General features: G+C 45.2%; 1 protein-coding gene across 4 annotated transcripts in view; it reads right to left on the bottom strand.

Moving 5' to 3' along the window:
• Positions 1–20,927, bottom strand: part of Mcc (MCC regulator of WNT signaling pathway) — a 365,744-nt gene that overhangs the window by 132,409 nt on the left and 212,408 nt on the right. Inside the window, exon 1 of one of the 4 annotated variants that reach the window (XM_057788583.1) lies at positions 7,989–8,075. The exons of the other annotated variants lie outside the window; for them this stretch is intronic. The gene's annotated coding sequence lies outside the window, so the exon portion shown is untranslated. Of the gene's footprint in view, positions 1–7,988; positions 8,076–20,927 lie in introns of those variants that run through there. 4 annotated transcript variants of the gene reach the window in all.

Raw genomic sequence — 20,927 nt, 5'->3', positions numbered from 1 at the left:
GCTTCTCTTCTGATGATAAAACCACCCAGACAACACTAAGGTCCAGGTGCAGTGAGCAGCTGAAGTTGGCTCGGTCTTGCAAAGTTATCCAACAATCTGAGATCACAGCATCCGGAGCTGAGAAATAGCTGTGACCAGAGGCAAGTAGCAGTGTGTGATAAGGGGCTCGGAGCTGGTCTTTTAGAAGGGAGCCTGCTGGCTCGCAGAGGCAAAGAATAATAGTTAAGAGGCCCCCAGTTTTCAGGGCAGAGAAGTGTCTTTGAACACAGACCATCACCACACACACACCATCTTCAGGGTCAGGCCGAGGGCTTTTGACATGAGTGACAGATTATAATAAGGTGGGCACAGCATAGCCAGGTGTCTACAGAGGAGGCAGGGCCTGTCCTCTACAGAGGGTGTGAAGACTGTAAAATGAGCAGAAATCAGCAAATGCAAAAATGACAGTCACCTGCCTTGGCATTTATTTACATCCCCAACGTCACTGGGAAGACGGGGGGAAGGGCTGTTTAGCTGCCTTGCTCGTGGTTTCTATTCATGACTGACACCTGTCAAGAGAAGACAGCTGGGCTCACCCCCACTAGCCTCCACATCAGCGTGCCATGTTTCTGACCCTTCTTCTGGATGTCCGGGCTCAGTCTGTATGCTCTCATCTGCTGCGCCTTTAGAGGCTAACAGAGAAGTTCCGCATCTCTTTCTCTAGCCATGGTATAGACAACAACATGGAGGCCTGTTGCTGGACTGACAACACTGAATTCACAGGCACCTAGAAGGCCTTCCCAATGACTCCCAGCTCCTCTCTGTGGCAGTCCAAAGCTGAACCCAGGAAGGGACAAGTGAGCAGAAGAGCGACAACACAAAGGTAGTGAGGATGATGATTGTGAGGGCTCTCCAGTGGCCCAGCGATGACGGCAGAGCCCCTCCCTGACATGAGCCACATCCGTGTGCACATCAGGACGTGAACACATAAGAAACGAGGGCACAAGGCTGAGTGTGGGTGAGAAGGATGCAGAGAGATGGCACAAAGTGACAGAACGTATTTACCAGGCAGTCCAGGCATGGACATCAGTCTCCGTACAGAAAGAAGGTCTAAGCAGCACTTTCCACGTGGGAAGGCTTCCAGTTCCACATACCTCCACGTTCAACCTGGCCATTTCCCTGCAGGTCCTAAAAAGGTATTCTCATGGGATGAGAATCCAAACAGTGTTTTGAGATGTTCTGACAAGACATGTCTCTTGGGCAGTGACACGGGGTCTTGCCGTAGCTCAGACAGGTCTCAAAGTTGCCTTCTTCCTGCTTGAGAGCCACAAATGCTGAGATGACAGGCAAGATCTATTATACCAAACCAGAGTCATACCACACTTGCAAGAATGAACGGCAGTCACAAAGGCTTCCCTCTTAGGAACACAGACCCTCTGACGACTCCAATGGCAACGAGGAGAAAATGATAATCCAGATGCTAGTGTTTCACTAAGGCTGGTTTTTCCTGTTCCTGAACATAAGGCTCTATTTGCAGTAGGAAATCTAGGATTTTTTTGAGGGGGGGGGGTAACAGAAATATCACTTATATCTTAAGTCATTTAAAATTCAGCATATGCCTTTTGTATGGGTGAAACACGTGTGCGCGCGCTCTCTCTCTCACGCACACATGCATACACGCACGGGCACATGGGGGACACTTCAGAATTATGCTAGCCAGATGGAACCCTACCTCTAACACCGTGCTGTGTGTGACTTTAACAATTTGCACTTTGTCTCTAAAAATGGGAATTCTCCCATCTTTTCTCGCGGTCTCTAAGAACACCAGAGATGATATCTAAAGCACACAATGCAGTCAGACAAGGACATCATTGTTTGGTGGGAGCCGAACACAGTCTGAAAGTTGGGGAATTGCGCAGGGTCCATGACAGTGTCTAATTGCCGTGTATCAGTGGCTAAGCCCTTACAACTTCAAGCAACATGTGCTGATTACCTTACAGCTCTGGGGGTTGGGGGCCTGGAAATGCCTTCCCTTGGGCCTAATCGAGGAACGGACAGGCAGGGCTCCCATGGGAGGCTCCAAGGAAGAATTTGTTTCCTTATGTCTTCTAGCTTCGGGTGGCTGCCAGCATTTTTTGTTTGTAACCTCGTCTACTTTCATGGCCAGAGGCACAGCATCTACAGATCTCTACCATCACATCTCTTTCCTTTAACAATGTCTTTCCTAATTCCCTCTTACATGGACCCTTTTTATTAAGCCCACCTAGACAACTTAACCTAAGGGTTGCCATCTTAAGGGTCTTAATCGTGTCTGGAGATTAGTCTGTGGACATCTTTGGGAGGACCATCACTCGGGCCAGCAGATGCTCTGACAATACCATGCTCTTTAGGGACAGGAACGGGGATTTCATGAAAATGGTCTCTCCGTGTCCACATTCTTCTGAAATCAACTGCTTTGCTGTCACGTCCACTCATCTGCTCTTTTGTCGTGTCTCCCACTAGTGTGAAGCCTTTCATACTCGGAAAAACCTTTGTGTCTCACCAGGTTAGTGCTGAGTGCATGTGTGCACACGCATTTTATACACTGCCATACATTCAAGTCATATAGAATCATGGCATATTTAAAACCCGTTGTCTATCTCTAGTTTTGCCTCTATTACATTCTTTTTGGTTTATGCTCTACATACACATGCACGTTTCTATTTATGGGGCCATGCTGTACCTCCAAGTCTGGGATTCAACATGGATCTGTTTTAATGAATGTTATACACTCAGGAGTTTGTCCTCTAGTGTGTTTCCCTTGTAAAGAAGCTTAGGTAACACATTACTTTTCTTTAAATGCGTGTTTTGAGAGGAGTCTTGCTTTTTCCAGTCATCTCTAGCTGGGGGTCGTTGTTTACAGAATGCCACTAACAGCGGTGACACAGTCACAGAAATAGGGCCTGGGTAAGGTCACCCTGCCTCCAAAGAATTTGTTCTGCAATCTCAAGCCCACAAAGAAAAATAAACATCATCCTTCTGGTTTTCTCATGGGGAGCAACAGCAAACTAGTTAGGTTTGACAAATGACTGAGAATGTCTTGAATTTGCCAGGGATCCAAGAATCCAGGGCATCCAGTGGGACAACGTGGTTCTAATTTATCCAAGGCTTGCACAAGACTTCACGGAAAACGTTTTTTGAGGCGTTAACTGTTGAATAAATGACGAGATGTCTAGCACTGACCCCTAGAAGAACAGGGAGGGGCCTTATCTGAATTTACAAGTAACACCATAACCATGAGTTCTGAGTGCAATCAGGTGACTAAGCTGAGCAGCAGCCACACCCATCCTACATGGTGGTTGTGCCATAGGCTTTCCCAGTATGTCATGTGGACTAAAGACATCCAAATATTTGTTGAAGGGACCAGCAAAAGAGGCCAGCACCAAGATGGCTTCTAGCGCATTCTTGGTGGGAGGATGGTAGCAGACCTCAGGAGAGCATCTCCATCGGTTCTTGACTACAGCAGCATTTTCAGCAGACAGTGCTAAGAAGGGAATTCAACTAGTTCTTACCATTACCCAACACAAACACCAGGCAGGAACACCTCTGCCAGTGCTCATGGATGGACATCACGTTGTAACAATCAGAAGCCCCTGCAGAATTCAACTCACTCCTGGTCTCAATCAGATACAAGTTGCTTACTTAGGATGGCCAATAAAGCTGCAATAGGCAACTTCAACTCCTTCCTAACTGTCATCATGCTCATTAATGCACTCACCCCCAGCTGCATGTGAAAGTGATTGGCCACTGTATATGTGCATGGGCTGTGTGCCTGAGATATCTTGGGTTCTGCTAACCTGGCAGAGCCATGTGTCTCTATGCCTGAGAAATAAAGGGGGTCTTCTCTGCAGCAGTAGATACCCTTGAAAGGGCAGGGAGACAAGAACAGTGGGTACTCAGAAGGTTTTCTTTCTCATCACGTTCCGGAAGTCTGACGCTGTTATCTGCATAAGGCTAGATATCCCCTCTTCTGAACATGAGGGGTTTTGATCTTTCCTCCAGGACTGCAGGACTGCAAGGGCCAACTCAGCACCTAACGTGGAGTACGTGTTCAAACACGATAAAAGCAAACTTCAGAGAACTTGCACACCAACAGAGGGAAGCCGGGGAGAAGCTAACTTCCCAGTTAGCCTTCTAGAAAGGCACTGAGGTGACTCAGCTATTCACGGGGACGGGACATACAAATGGCACAAGGGTTGGTGGAGCGGCTACAATGGCGCTACGCTGAAAGTCAGGATCACACAGACAGAAGTGTAGTGGCTCCAGGGTTTCAGTGTTGGAGGTAGACTTTCAATGGCCATCTGTCACAGAGAATTAAAACAGAAAGAACTCTGTACAAACTAGTGCTGAGTGAGATACGAACAAAGACCATAATTACCCTCGCTCTGCATGCCAGAGGTCCAAAAATCACAAATCAAACTACTACAAGCCACACTAATAAAGTGGGTCCTTTCCCATGCAACATAAAACATATATTCTAGTTAGATAAACTCCTATATCACAAAGCCACTGGCACCTTAAATAGAAAAAGTGTGTCGAGTTCCAAGAAACTAAACACATAATTATACATGGGGATGTTTTTCACCATTTGCCATGGGTAGATTCAGGAGAGGCTGTTTATCTAAGGCAGGTAGAGAGAGGGCTGGGGAAGTGGTTCCACTCAAAGCAGAACCCTGCAGCAGGCACCTAGGGTCCCGACAAGCTTGCAGGTGTTGCTAGGATACTGTGAGTACTGAGGAAGCTGCTGGGGCTCCCAGGGGGATGAGACTTCAAGGTTGGGTGACCTCCTGACGACTGGGGAGAGTAGTCAACAGGCTAACCCCACCTACCCTGAGACAGCAACTCCCACAGGTAGGAATAACATTGAAGACCTCTGGGCTAACTTCACCTTCTCTGCCTGCCATGTCTGGCTTTCACAGGGGCACCACAATGCAAAACATCCTAGGACTTTCTGAGGCTAGCTCTGCAACCCAAGAGGAACACGTTCCTGGCTTCTTCCAGGTGAAGTTGATTTACTAAGAAGACAAAAAAAGCACAAGGGTAACAGCTATGTAAGCCAACATAAAGGAGGTACCATGTATGTGAGGCACTAGGGTTGGCTCCCAACTGAGGAGAAAGGGCACCTCACACGCAGGGGTGGAAAGAGTTTTGTAATAGACAAACTGAAAAAGTAAATTTATTTTACTGTGAGGTTTTGAAAGTGGAGGGAAACACTCAGGGCAAACCTAAGACCTTGCTATGTTAGGACAGGTCACCACGGAAAGAAAGGGACTTCAATCCTGACAGGAAGAAGGTAAATGAAGTTGTATTACATCGGGATTAAACACATCATCAACAAGTGATAAATATTGGGACCCTGGTCATAAAAGAAAAGTGATCTCATCCAACAGCACCTGGGGGTGGGCTGCAGCCATAGGAAGTTGTACTTTGCCCATGAGAGCCATCCAGAAGGAGAAGAGCATCTGTATGAAGTCAGCAGCTGCACAGGAGACTCACCTGTGGCGTCACTGCCTGCCCGGCTCACCAGGAAGAGGGCTCTCACCCCGCAGCAGTGCACAAGATGAAAAGCTTTCTTCCAGCACCAAGACAATTCGGATCAATACAGAGACGTCTTCTCCCAGATCTAATGTTCCAGCTCCACTTAGCAAGGTGAGACCTTAGGTTCATAGGGCACACTGAGCTAATGCAGGAAGTCCCTTCCCCCAAGCCGCACACAGATGTGCAGAATAAAAATTACAGAATTATAAAAGCAAGTAAAAGCGTCTAGGGCTGCAGCTCAGTGGTACAATGCCTGTCTTCCATGTGCAAGGTGCTGAGTTTGACTATCATCAAAAAATAAAAGGCCAAACAAATAGAAACCTACTCGGAGCAACCACTTCTCATAAACAAATAGAATTTTCTAAGGTATCAGGGTATGCTAGCAAGGACTCCCAGAGCTTCCTAGGTAAAGCCAGAACTGACAGGGTCCTCCACACATGGAGCAAAGGGAAGGTTAAAACTGTGTGTGTGCTTGCAAGACTCCAGCAGAGAAATTGGCTTTGCCGGCCAGTGAGCAATGAGTTGATATACTGTTGGGGTCATCTACAAGTTAACTGGAACATAACAGTTGAGGTGAAACATGTAAGTTAGGCTCTAAAATTAAAAACCCCTTGCACACAGGGGAAGAGTTCCTGCCATCTCTCTGCGTGTGTGACTCTAGCAGCAGACATTAGTGCACCATTTCCATCTGTCTCCCAGCTCCCCACAAGCCAAAGACCCAAACGTGCATGAAATTCTAAATCCTTACCGGTGACTTCAGTTATCTTTTATTTTTCTCCAAACTTATGAGTTCTCTTAAACAAATTTCTGGAATTGCATAGCTGCCGCTTTTGATATTTTCATCTTGATGAAAATGTGAAAGAAATGCTAAAAATGCATTCTGGTTCATCCTTCAAATCTTAATGTTTAGATGTTATTATATATAAAGCAAGAATTCGATTGTGCAAGAAGGCTGATTAAGTCAGGCTTGTTTCGTTTATGTCTGGAACACATATCTCCCCAGCCCCCGTTTTGGGAGGAAAATCTTGTTCTGCGAGAGGGATAAAGCAAATTTAAAAGTAAGTTTTACACTTAAGCTAAGTGAGATCTGGGGACTGGGGAATAAAATGGTCTGACAGGCCATCCAAGACCCATCAGAGGGTCCATGCTTACTGCTCTCCAGTTAAAATGGGGTGACAAACAGCATCAAGGGGGAACCACAATCCTGCTCTCTTCCTCCCCCTCCATTCCTTCCCAGTCCTTGATGGCTGCCGGGCATAAGCAAGTGACCTCCGCCCCTCCACACTCCACTCCTTTCCTCCTTAGCAGAAGCCCGCAGTCAGCTGCTTTCCTTGCCCAGGACAGTTACAAACTGACTGTGAGGAATCGAGTTCTATGTGCAGCTTTGCAAAACAAATAAAGGAAGGATAGGGGAGGAAGCTGAAAAATAAAGAGCCACTGTCCTCTGCTTGAGCACACATGCAGCTTAAAGGGAAAATGCTTTTCACTGGTTTCTTTTATAAGAGGAGAAAAAAGTGTGCCCGAGCCAGGAAGCTGCCTTTTAAATCTTAAGACTAATCAATAGACAGCCACAGCAGCTCCTACATTCAGGGCTGACTCTGAAAGGTTTTCTCCAGCTACCATCAGCTTCTAATCTTTTTTTGACAGTAGACTATACAGAACATTAGTCTATAGGCTTACCTTTGTAGTCACCTTTTAGATATGTGTGTTTATTAACCAACACTCAGATGTGCTTACAGTCTATATGGAAAGGACCCAGACTCACACATACCAGCTCCATCCAGCACTAACCCAAGGCTGAACACCCCAGGTGCCCTGGACATCTAAAGGTATGGGCATGCGCCTACACTAAAAAGACAAAGGCCATGTAATTCCCTATTTTGTCTATAAAGGAAAGACACTGCTCATGAGTTTCTGACTTTGGCCCCATACTGCCTACCCCTCAAATGCTTCTTTCCATGCCCTGCCTTTCAGTACTGTGAAGTTAGCAGTTCTCCCCCTTTTATGGGACTTTTTTTCTAGTTGCAGAGAAGCTTCACACTTTTACCTCGACAGTGTCATGGAAGAACATGACGGCGTATTCTCAACCCGGATTTTCTCACCCACATCAACAAGGCAGCTCATTGCCAAGTTTCAATACAACTTTAAATATCCCAATCTAGCAAAATATAATTTGCTGGCTGCTAATAAAATGCATGCAACTTTACCTTTTGGAATATTTAAGCCACCAAATCGGGAAATCTATATTGAGAGGCAGTCTTCAGGACCACAGGCTGGTCTTTGGGACCATCTAAGATCCTCATGTCCATCCTACGCAGTGCCTCTGAACCCGTAAGAAGATGGGGTGTGGGGTGGAGAGCGAGCCCCTTACCCCACTTGTACCTTTAGGTTCCGGTCTCCCTTTGCCCAGCATGAACTGGATGTTTGCTTACCCGAAGTGTGGGCACAGAGGAGGCGGCTGAACCATCCAGAGGCGGGTCTCTCCTGTCACACTCCAGTTCCACTCCTGTTCTGTAGCCTTTTAACGAACTCAGTGACTCAGCGCCAGCCCTTTCCCCGCACAGGCCTCTAGTGACTCCTCTCAATTGCCCTGATGGCCATGTGACAGCACCGTTGTCTCCACCGAGACTAATCCCATATCAATAAGAGCTTTCAGGACAACTGGGACCAGAACGCTCTGTCTCTCATCCACTTTGCTGACCTACCCGGGGACCACAGAATACTCCCCAAATGCGTACTATTTACAGAAGGCTCCACATACACAGAGTCACCCCCACGTGATGATTTTCCTTGCAAAGTTTGTGGTTTTAACAAAGCAAGTTGGCTAACTAACATTCAACCACCACTGAGCCAGGCGCAGTGTGTGCTACCAGGATGCGACATGGCCCTATTTCACACACAAGTCATTGAGAACACAAGCACCAGAGTGGAGAATTACTACACAGCATAGGCCAGGACCAGAGCACAAGATGCAAACACAGCCTGCATGTTAAATAACAGGCCAGGATGAGCTCTTAAATACCTAAAGTATGTAGTCTACTGTTAGAGTTCTCTAGCATAGATACAGGGCACAGTAACATGGAAAATTATCCTCAAAGTAATATGGATAGAATGGGATATATCCCATAAGAAGACCAAAAACAAAACAAAACAAAACAAAAAACCAAAAACCTCCAAATCACTGAGATTGGTTCCTAAAGCTGAACTTGCTGGCCATCCCTACACTGACTGTTTAAGAGGCTAACTCTCACAACCTGTCTAGCTCTGCTCCTGCAATTCTCATCGTCTTTCTAAAGTATGATGCCTGGTGTAAGAGATCACCAGTCTTTCTCCCCCCTGAGACAGAGTCTCACTGTGTGGCCCTGGCTGTCCTGGAACTTGCTCTGTAGACCAGGCTGGCCTAGAGATCCTCCTGCCTCTGACTTGGTTGAAGGTGTGTGCTAACACACCTGGCAGCGAATACCAATCTTTATAGGCAAGCTTTCTGAGCAAGCCGGAAGGAGAAGCATGATGTCTGTAAGGAGACATTGTCAAGGAGATAATGGGAGTATTCGCAGAGATGTCTGGAGAGATCATATTGAGGATGTGTAAGGATGTTTTAAGTGGCATTATGGGTAAAAACAAGGATACACACACATATACATGCATGTATATTGATGTGCATATATATGTATATATACATATGCATATGTGTGTATATAGCCTTCATATATATGTATGTATGTGGATGAGGACTTATCCAGAACTAAGACAGGAAATTTTAAAGTCACTGTGACCAATGAAGCTCCCAGAGCTATTCTTAGAAAAGCTCTATTTATCTTTCTCAAACATGATGCTTTTTAGTTCTATAGTTGCGATGTTATTCAACTGCACCCTCTTTCTCTTACAAATGAATTGATTCTTTTAAATGCACTCAAACAAAAAGTAACATCTACAATTAAAATGCAATGCTCACACTAGTCAGAGAGGAGGGAGATACAGAGAATAACAGGAGAAATGCCAGGAAGACTATTTACACATGGGAAGCTCAGGGCTGACCAGAATCTGGGAGAAAGCAAAGAAAATCCATTCTAAGGCTGGTTTGTTGTTGTTGTTTGTCTTACGATTTTGGGTAGAAGAGGACATGAAAATTCCAACTATTTTCTTTTCTTTCTTTCTTTCTTTTTTTTTTTTTTTTTGATTTTTCGAGACAGGGTTTCTCCATAGCTTTTTTTGGTTCCTGTCCTTGAACTAGCTCTTATAGACCAGGCTGGCCTCGAACTCACAGAGATCCACCTGCCTCTGCCTCCCGAGTGCTGGGATTAAAGGCGTGCGCCACCACCGCCCAGCTTCCAACTATTTTCTGATCATTATACTTCTTAAAGTTGGTTAGTGAAAACAAAACAAAGCAAAACAAAAAACCTCAAATTCAGCTCAGTAGTGGTGGCACGTACCTTTAATCCCAGGATTGTGGGGCAGAGCAAGCAAATTTCTTGAGTTTGAGGCCAGCCTGCTTTATAGAGCAAGTTCCAGGACAGCCAGGGCTACACAGAGAAACTGTCTTGGGGGGTAAGGGGAGGAGAGAAACAAACTCTCAAATTCAAGGCAAATTAATTTGGCAAATTAACTGAACCATTATGAAATCTTCATTTTAAATTCAACTGATACATCCAGGCATACAATACAGAGAAGCTACTGAAATCTTAAAATGAAAAGGGGATTTGATTCATCTAGTAACCCCTTCCCACACAGCAGGCTGTAAAACAGGGGCATGTTTCACAACCAAACCTCCTGAGGATTCCATCACCACAGGTGGCATCTCCCTTTCGCTTAAGGAGGCAGGCAAGGGAATGCCAACCACAGTCTACTATTTCCCTACTTCTCTTTACCCCTCCTTCACCTGTCATTTTCCTCAGAGAGACCCTCAGACACGGCCGACTTCTATTTTTGGAAGACATGAATTCCAGGGTTAGAAACATTGGAATTGGATCTGCATTTAAAATCAGAGCTACCACTTGGCTGTCCTTAGATCAGGAGAGCAAGTCAGTGTGTGCCTCTTCAAACCCCGGCTACTCTATATTCAAATCACAGGTCTGCTGTGAGTAACAGAAGCGGCAGCAGAGGTGTGTGACACAGGGCCTAGTTCACAACGAGCAGTGGGTATTTGCTGTCCCATTAAAAGAAACAGAGTATAATGGTGGTGGAGCAGGCAAAGGCAGGAATTGTCTATTCCTGGTTTGGAAAAGAGGAGGTATAATAGGGTTCTCAACCTGTGGGCTGTGACCCCTTTGGGAGCTCAAACAACCCTTCCATGGGGGTGGTATATCAGATGTTTTCATTACAATTCATAACAATAGCAAAATTAGAGCTACAGAGTAGCAATGGAATAACGTTATGGTTGAAGCTGAGCACAGAATGAGGCACTGTATTAAAGAGTCGCAACATTGGGAAGGTTGGGAACCACCGATTTAGAGGAAAAAATACAGTGATCTCCTCTTTGCACTGTCCATCCATGGAGTCATTCAGTGTGTACCGTGAGCATAGCACTATATACACTGTCTCTTGGCAAGGCTCTCTTGAATAAAGCAGTTTCCCAGAGCACTTAAATGTGAGCTCATTCACCTGAAGTCCACTCACAGAACTTCAGATACAAAACAACAACACGAAAGGAGACGTATAGGTGTTCACTGAGTCCAGCTAAAGGTTAAGGTGGCGGAAAGTGACGTCTGAAACGAACCTCAGCAAACTGCCCTGTACTGACAAGGCAAACAGTCCCCCTTCTCACGGGCCACATTCCCTAGCTCCCCAGCTCAGATTCCCAGTCTGAAGGCTGTGGATTTTCCACAGTGCTTCTCTGTAACCTCATTGGACGGAGAGAATCTACCAAGTCACATGTCTTGTCAGCGGTAACAACTGCCTGTGAAAGGCAGCACACACGAGAATCACGCCTCCCCACTCAGGCTGGGCTTTCTACTTCCTTTCCATTGAGGCGTAGGCCAAGTGAAGTCATCAGGACAAAGCAGAGATGTAGCCAAACTGGACAAGACTGAGGACTTTCTTGGGGAAAAGAAAAATGTATTGTTTTCCTTTTTTTGGTTAAGACACGTTTCATGGTTGACAGTGCATATATCCATATTATTATGCCTAGGTTTTATTTATCTCCCTGGCCGCCTTTTCCACTCATTTGCTGGTCCTCGTCCTTCCCCCATGTAGTCTGCTTCTGCTTCTTTGATATATTCTTAGATCTTGTCTGTCCCTCTCGTACTTCCATGTCCTACACCCCACACACACATGGTGGGGGCGGAGGGATATTGAATTGGAGGAGACAAATCTAAATCTTGATTTTACATGACAGGAAATGTGACATTTGTCTGAAACTTTCTTTGCTTAACATCTCTAGTTACATCTATCTTCTTATGAATGTCGTAATTTCATTCTTTACGGCTGAATATATGTGTATCAGATGTACACATACACACAAAAACCCATGTGGTACCTACACACGTATTCAACCATGTCAGTTGGTTTCATGACTTAGCTATTGTACACAGCCCAGCGAGCACTGATGCGCAAGCCTCTCTGTGGAGTGCCAGTTAGACTTCTTCAGGCAGGTCAGTCTAGATTACATAGTGTTGTTCTATTTCTCATTTTCTGAGGAACCTCCGTGACCCTCTTTGAGAGAATTGAGAAGTTATTTACAGTTTGTCTCCCTGATGGTTCTCCCCTGCTTAGAATGACAACTTTGACTAAAAGAAACAAAAGCCTAAACCTTTCTGGACCAGGTTTTTTTGAGATGGGGTGGACCTTTAATTTTCACCTGAAATGTGAATGAATAGAAAATGATCAAAGAAGACTTTTGACCCCAGGAGACCGTGCAGATGCTCGGAGGCTGAAAGATGGCACCAGGCTGTAGACTCACAGACTCTGGTGAAAAGTCAGGTCGGAAGCATCCTAGAGGAGACAGGCATCTCTGTTCACTAAAAGATAGCCCTTACCCGAGGAACTACAGAGACCCCCCAGTGCGCCACCCTAAGGCAAATTAGATTGCTTAGTGCCTTGATAAACTACAATGCACCATAAATCTCAGGGCCCAACACTGACGCCATGCATCCTGGGATTGTTCTGTCAAGGGTTAACAGGCAAAGTAATGTCATACAGTATTCTATTACTGACCATACATTACTTCAAAAAGTGGGTGGGGAGAGAGGACCCTTTAAGAAATCTTCCTGGAATACCATCTTTCAAAACTACGGTTTTAATAGAAGTTGTACATCAAATAGCATAAGCTCATGTTCTGTGTCAAGTGTCTGTGTTCTCCTGACAGCTCCTTATCATCTAAGATTGGCACTATAAGTAATTCATTAATTCACACATGCAAACCTCATTCTGGTCTTTAAGGAACACTTGACATGTTTACCTAAAGTTATAAAAAACAGACTTATTAAAATTCCTCCAAAGTAGAAGGCTCTAAATATAATTTTCATTCCCCAAAATTGTATTGTCCCAAATAAATATACCTATAGCAGCCCAAATTAGTTGAGCAGAGCCCAAGAAAAAGCAAAACACAGGTCTCTGTCTAGGTCAACTGGCTAGACTATGCAAGTTCACTGGGTTTCTCTAAACAGAGGCAAAGGGATGCAAAGGAAACAGGTAAACCACAGAACAGACCAGAATATATACACTCCATGGCAGACCCATCCTGAGTTCCTCTAGGTTTCGTGCACATGGCTATCTTTATAGCTGCCATAATTGTTTTGTGGCAGCATGATATAAAATTGTCTTCTGAGAAAGTATTTTATGTTAAGTTGTCGAGCAAAAAGGAAGCTGTGGCTGTGGACGGTTGGTTGTTTCATTCAAGGAGAACAATCAGTACGGAACAGGAAAGTATTTCTTTTCTAACTTTAGACTGTCGTGCCTGGTGTTACCTGGCCTGCGGGCACTATTCTTCCATGTTTATTTTGACAGCGAATCTACTGTCTGTGATTTCACACTTGGGTTTGGGTCTGGGTCTCATCACATTCAACATAAATATCCCGTGTAGACAAAATTACAGGGGTGGTTGATAACATTTGGGAAATTTATAAACGGTCTGTCTTGAATGTTATATTGCTTGTTCTTTTAAAAATGGTATCCCTGTTTATAACCGTCTCTGTCAGAGAGGCAAGAGTTCTAAGACAGTCTATACTTGCTATTTTCGTTACGGTTTCTATTGCTGTGAAAAGACAGCATAGCATGACCGGCAACTCGTATAAAGGAAAACATATAATTCAGGTGGTGGCTGACAGTTTCAAAGGTTCCATCTATTGTCATCATGGTGGGCACTGGTTGTTCTTCTAGAGGACCTGGGTTCAATTCCCAGCACCCACATAGCAGTTCAAGTCTGTAACTCTAGGCCCAGGGAATCTGTTGCCCTCTACTGGCCTCTAGGGGAACTGCATGTATATAATGCACAGACATATACAGGCAAATACCCCTCCATGTGAAATAATAAAATAATAAGACTTAGAAGGCATCTCCCTATACTTTCTTACAATTCTTCCCCTCCTCCTATTTCTTAAAAATTTATTCAGTATTTATTATTAGCTTGGTGTTCTGTTATAATAGGGGATAGTCTTTTTAAATGTACATGAGGTTTTTATTTTAAACTTCCACTTTAGTCTAAAATATAAAAATATAAGACTAACAACCACTTGCCCCAACACACACAAAAAATAAAAGTACATTCTAAGGAACCAGTGAGTGTATGCTCAGAGAACATCCAAGAAGTGGGTATTCATCCTAGCTTTTGTGTGACTGGGATTCAGCAAGGAGCTTGAAATTATCCAATGTGAAAGTGGTGGTGCCATGGGATGGTCTTTCTGTACACTGTGCATATGTTCTCATTGGTTGGTAAATAAAGCTGCTTTGGCCTACAGCAAGGCAGGATAGAGGTAGGAGGGAAATTTAAGAGATACAGGAAAAGAAGAACAGGAGTCTGGGAGATGCCAGCCAGCTGCCGAGGAGGCAAGACATACAAAAAATGAAGTAACAAGCCACAAATCACATGGCAAAAAATAGTTAAGAAATATGGGTTAATTCAAATGTAAGAGCTAGCTAATAATAAGCCTGAGCCATCAGCCAAGCATTTATAAGTAATATGAAGCCTCTGAGTGGTTATTTGGGAACTGGCAGATGGGAGAGAAATATCTGGTTACAGTGGTGAGAAATCTGAAAGAATTTGCTAAGGTGCAAAGAGCAAGCACTTCTGGGGAAGCACAAGTTGAACATGGCAAACAGAAGGGATCATGGGATCTGCCTAAGGGATCATGGGAAAATGAGAAATCAAGATTGATGTTTCCAGAGATGCGCTCTAATGGAGTGATCATCAATAAAGATTTGAATAGCACTTTAACATAGTGTAGTACAGATGACCAGATATGGATCTTTCAGTTTTCATACAACCTCTAGGGACAGAGATCCACCCTAACAAGGCAAGCCACACACAGTGCAGAGGTATTCTCTGGGCATCAACTCCTGCAGCTTGTCCGCTGGCCTCCAGAGGTACAAGGTGGCATGAGCGCACATGCACACACATACAATGAATGCACAAATAAATAAATGTATATCAAAGAGACGAACACAGCATACAGTCCCTCTTATAGAAGCACAGAAAGTGAGAACAGTTTTATGTGGCACATACCTGAGAATTGAAATTGTAAAGTATACTAAACCTGAACACTCATGTACAAAAATGTTGCACCCCAAACTCATCCAGTACACGGCTTCCCTATGAAAATGCCTCTGAGATGCTGTAGTACAGCTCATGCCAGACATGCCACACATTTGCAGCTGAAATGTTGCATTCAATAACAGCAGAGGGGTATTTGATAACTAGCATCCCACTAGATTCTCAATAATAACACAGTAGATACAGTGACGCTGTTAGGTAAATTATGTGTCTTACTAGGTTATGGATTCATAACACAGAACCACTGTGGGCTGAAAGGCAAAACAAACAACAGAAAACCAGCTCCCTTTCTCTACCAAGCAGCATGATCCCCATGTCTGAGCGTGGACATTTGTTGCTGACAACCACCATCAAACAAAGCTTTATGACCTGGCTCCACTCCAGACAAAGCCACAGAAAGTGCTGCAGAACATTCTTGGAAAGTATTCAAGTGCCACATGCAGCCTGATCTCCTAAAACTTCCCCACCTCGCACGGCACACCACACTGCAGACAGCTTGGCTATAACACTAACAGTCTTGGTTGTTTTACACACACACACACACACAGAGAGAGAGAGACAGAGAGAGAGAGAGGGGGGGGGGAGAGAGAGAGAGAAAACAGCTGCCTTCTTTCACAAGGCCAATATCCAAATGCAAGCCCACCTCCCACTTCCCACAGCAGCTGCCATTGCTGCAGTTTCATTCTTCCAACTCCCAACTCTTCCTCCAAAGAGAGGAGAAAGTGCTCTCACTGTGGGTCACTCCCAGCCCTGAGGCTAAGCCATGCCAGATGCTAGGCGCAGCTAGTATATAGCCCGACAAGACTAGCTCCTCCCCACACTGGGGCAGGAAAGCAAACATATACATTGTGGAGTACACAATCATCTCAGTCCCCTTCCATAACCAGCAAAGAAAAGAGAAGGAAAAATGAAGAAACTTAGAAACAAATAGTACATTATTTAACCCTTCAGTCTACCATTCCTCCTGCTCCTACAGCTCTGCCCCACTAATCTAACCTTTCTGCTCCTTTCATGCACTTTTATAGTTTCATTCTTTTAACACACCCCACCTCACACACACACTTCCTTGTTTGGAGTGTTCTTCCTTCCTTTTGAAGTGTGCTGGTTTTTTTGTTATAAATACCCATTACCCTGCAAAGCTTGTTTTCACAGCAGAATGGCCATTGACCTGTATTTTAGGATGAGCTAACCCTTTCTCACGATTATGCAAAGTGGAATCACTTGTATGATATACTGCCATTGCCACTCTTCCCTGGCATCCATGTACCTCACCCCCACCCTGATGTCCCCCTGATCTGCCACAGAGAAGTTATTCCCACGGAAGAGTAATAAACAAGAAAACAACTAGAAACCTCCAAGACGTAAGCCTGGGAAATCAGCTGCGTGTAGCCACAAGGTGTTCAAGTACTAAACCAAACACGAGCGCAGTCCTAAGAGTTAAGGGGCGAAAGAGACATGGAACAGCAGGGGTAGGTGACGAAACCCAGGGAGCAGAAGCTGTTTCGAATGCAAGGCATGACAGCTCATGTGACTCATGGCTTTCAGTAACTGCTCATAGCCACCGTGACGGTCAAGGCAGTTGATAGCAGCGTCTATGGAAAGACTAGATACATAAAGGAGACCAGGGCTGATGAGAGAGCTCAGGGTTTGCCACCCAAAGACCCACATTTAACCCTGGAATCTGTGTAAAGCCAAAAGGAGAAAACCAAGCCCTGAAGGGGGTCCTCTGACTTCTACATCCACAGGCTCACAGGGACACACTCATGTGCATGCACTGTAAGAAGAAATAAATATGGGCTGGAGCAATGGCTCAGTGGTTAAGAGCACTGATTCTTCTAGAGGACCCGGGTTCAATTCCCAGCACCCACATGGCAGTTCACAACTGTCTGTAACTCCAATTCCAGGAGATCTGGCACCTTCCCATACATGCAGGCAAAACACCAATGCACATAAAATAAAAATAAATATAGGGAAAAAACTTAAACAAATACACCTAGCAAAGAGAGCATAATAACAGCCTGAAGAACCCTTGGGCTCTTGATGCTGGACAGCAGACAGCAACACTGCAGAGTTGCCCATGGCTTTTTAGCTATGTGCCAAAGCAGAGTCCCTAGGAAAGAGAACACAAGTTCCAGATCTCAAGGTTCGCTCTGCACAGGCAGAGAGCGGGTGGAAATACAACTCTTCCGGGTTCTGAGTTTCTTATTCCTGGCACGTGCGGTCCTTCCCAAGCACTCCCAGCGGACCATCAACTCTCCTTTGTCACCCCTGTCGCTCAGGACTCTCCAACTCACTTAACAGAAGCCAGCATGTCCAGAAGAGTACACACTGGCTGCCCCCCAAGTCCTTTGAGGGCTAAAGAATTTCCCTGTAGGGTGCAATGTTTTATTTTTTCTCTCAGCTTCCTGAGCCCTCTCATTCCTGAGGCCAAATACACAACTCAAGGGACCCAACACGCACAAGGGACCCAATCAGAGTCCGAGTCACTGTGTATAGGATGTGTGTTTCCTGCCCTTGTGTTGTCTTTCCTGTACCCTCCTCCCTTCCAAATCCCTGTTCCAGACTTGAAATGCGTAACTATGCACAATGGTGGGAATGCATAAAACCCAAGAGGTTCCAACTTCAACCCTGGCAACCAGCCTGGGCTGCAGCCAGGGTATGGTGTGCCCTCTGCTTAACAGGCTCACGCCCTCAGGCCTGCTTCAGAGCTCCCCAAGGATGGCAGGGCTGAGCTGAGGAGAGTACAGCACTCGGCCACCAGCCACAAGGTATGCAGTTTCAGTAGAAATAACATGGACCCCAAATTTACCCAAACGTGTAGTATTTTCTCCCTTGCCCCTTTACAGGGAAGGTTTGCAAACCCTTGCCCTCTCTATAACTTGGTGTCTTGTTCTTCCTACCTCTGTCACTCTCCATATATAGGCTCTTGTTATCACAGTGTTCCCTCAAAGTGCTACCTGGAGTTCTCTAGGAGTCTGTCAGACATCTCCCTCGATTACACAATTCTCCCTCTCTCCTAGAGGGCTTCATGGGCACTAATTTCCAATAGTCACTTGCGGCATGATTATTCATAAGCCTTCCTGGGCTCACCCAATGACTGAGGCTCTTGAGGACGAGGCCCACATCTAACACCAGAAAGCCAGCACAACATCAGGTGAAGAGCAGCCATTCAGAAAACGCCAATGGGACTGGGGAGTTCACAGGGCAATGTGAAGGTGACTACATCTAAAGGCTGTGGAAGCTCAAGGTTCCTCGGGAAAATCCCATTTGGATTATTATGTTTCCATTCTCTTGTGTTTTGTCGAGCGGTCGGTAAGCAGCAAGGGTAAAAGGCAGAAGGCCTGGACAGGGGATTGATTGCCCATCTAGGAAAGGGCTCCAAGTCTGTCTCGATGTGGATGGCATCGGTGTGTGAGTTCCAGCTATAAGATCAGGTTATAAGCTAATACCAGTGTCTTAAAAGGCAGTGGTGACGCCAGGAATACGTGTAACCTTTCTCCTGCCCAGCCGAGAAACGCAATGTTCAGTAAGTAGGGGCTGTTATTTTTATGGACAAGTGAACTTGCTGTAAAAGGCTCTAAAGATATTGGCAATCACATGGCTGAGTTAGTCCTACCAATAGCACAGCATCACAATTTATATTTTACAGCCAGAGCCCAGGTTCAGGTGGGAGTTTCTTATTTTCAATTATAGTAACAAACAGCTTTTAAAAATAAAACCCCAGATCCAGCTGTGGGGATACTCATTACAATACGAGCCCTGGGGAGGCTGGGCAGGATCATGAGTTCAAAGTCAACCCAGGCTTTATAGTGAGACCTTGTCTCTAGAATCAAACTAAAAATCTCAAAATCTAGAGGAAGAAATAGACCTTCCCCAACACACATACACACACACACACACACACACACACACACACATGGTGGTGGGGGATACTTCATTGGTTTAAAAATATTACTGTCAGTGAGATTAAGTCAGCCAAAAGCCCAGCATAGCTGATCTCAAGCCACGGGCTGTGAACAGGTGCTGGGGGAGGAGAATCAGCATTTACTGAGGACATAGACCCTGGTATGTTTCCCATGCTTCAGCAGGTGCCCCGCATCCATGCAGGTATAGGCAGCACTAACTGGACTTAGTGGATCATTTAAAAAAAAAAAAAAAAAAAAGACATGAAGTTATGAGCTGGAGGTGTATGGGAGGAGGGAGTGGGAATGAGGGTCATATATGATATTTAATTGTGTGCATGTATAAATTCATTTTTTACATGAAATAAATGAAAGTCGGCCCTAAACTAAAGCATCCAAAAAATGGGAAGGGGGGGCCCTGTAAGTACTTTTCTCAATGAAATTGACCACAGTGAGGTGTGTGGGGTGTGTGTGGGGTGTGTGACACACTAGCTACATACACCCCATATCTTTAGCCAAAAAACTTTAGTGAGGACATTTTGGTAACCAAAATGACAATTAATTAAAGCCATTCCTCAGGCTATATTGTTACAATGTCTTTTTCTTACGCTAAGGTATATTCAAGATCTCTTCTTTCTTTAAGGTGGAGGTTATCACACCAAGAAAGAAAGACAGTCATTCTACATGGCAGCACACAAAAATGGAAGAAACACATACACACACACACACCCACACACACCTCATCTGTGGAATAAAATGTTAGAAGGGTCTGGAAGTCATAGAGTACAATCTTTAATTAGGGGATGAACTCTGCCCTCTGCCTGCATCCCTAAATTATGATGTGACTGTTTTTCTATGATGAAGAGCAAAGCTCTTTCATTTATCTTTTTTTTTGGGGGGGGAGGGGGAGTCTCACTTGTGTAGCCCTGGCTGACCTGGAACATGCTATGCAGACCAAGCTAGCTTCAAACTCACAAAGATTCCTTTGCCTTTGCCTCCCCAGTTCCGGGGTTAAAGGATGCTCCACCAAGCTCTGCTTCTCATTTTGAGAGGGAAAGAAGAGACCTTGGGCACAGACTACTGAGCACTGAACGTGGCCGAGAGTCAGAGAGGATGAGCCCATGAGTGTGGAGGATGCTTCATCTCCTCTAACTCAACATACCCTGGGAGGCCGGAGAAGGGGAAAAGACGCCTGTCAAACAGTCTTCCCACATTCTCTGCAACTTAATCTGCCCCACACTGACCACACACTGCAGTGGTCTAGTTTAGAAAGGAGTTGTAATGGAGGATTTAGCATCTGGTTCCTCAGAAGAAGCCAGAAGGGGAAGCAGCTGTGGAGGGGAGGGAGAGCGTGTCTCTCCACCAAATTTCTAATCAGCCTAAGTGATACTGGCTCAGAAACACATTGTCCATGACCAGTAACTCCAAATGCACGCTGCGGAGAGGTGGAGCCCCCGCCTGACTTATTCATTGTATTCTTCAGTACCTTAAATACAGTTTATCTTCCTGAGATTGGTTTGTGTTTCTGTCACTGGGCTGGAGAATTGAGGGTGGGGCATAGCAGTGTTTCAGGAGCCCAGCTGAATGTCAGACAAGGGCAAAGGGCAAGGCCTGCTCTGCTGAGTGCCTCTGCTTTCTCCTGATTACTGCATCGAAGCCAATCTTCTGGTGGGGCTGAGGGATTAGTTAAGTGGGTTCAGCTTTCCCCTTCTGGAGGCCAGTGTCAAAGCAGAAATGAACCCCTTCATCACCAATGGGGGTGC

The sequence above is a fragment of the Chionomys nivalis genome, chromosome 14 (assembly GCF_950005125.1).
Source record: "Chionomys nivalis chromosome 14, mChiNiv1.1, whole genome shotgun sequence".
In the NCBI taxonomy this organism is placed as follows: Eukaryota; Metazoa; Chordata; class Mammalia; order Rodentia; family Cricetidae; genus Chionomys; species Chionomys nivalis.
Note: the sequence above shows the minus strand (reverse complement) of the source record. Positions and strands in the feature narration are given on the sequence as shown.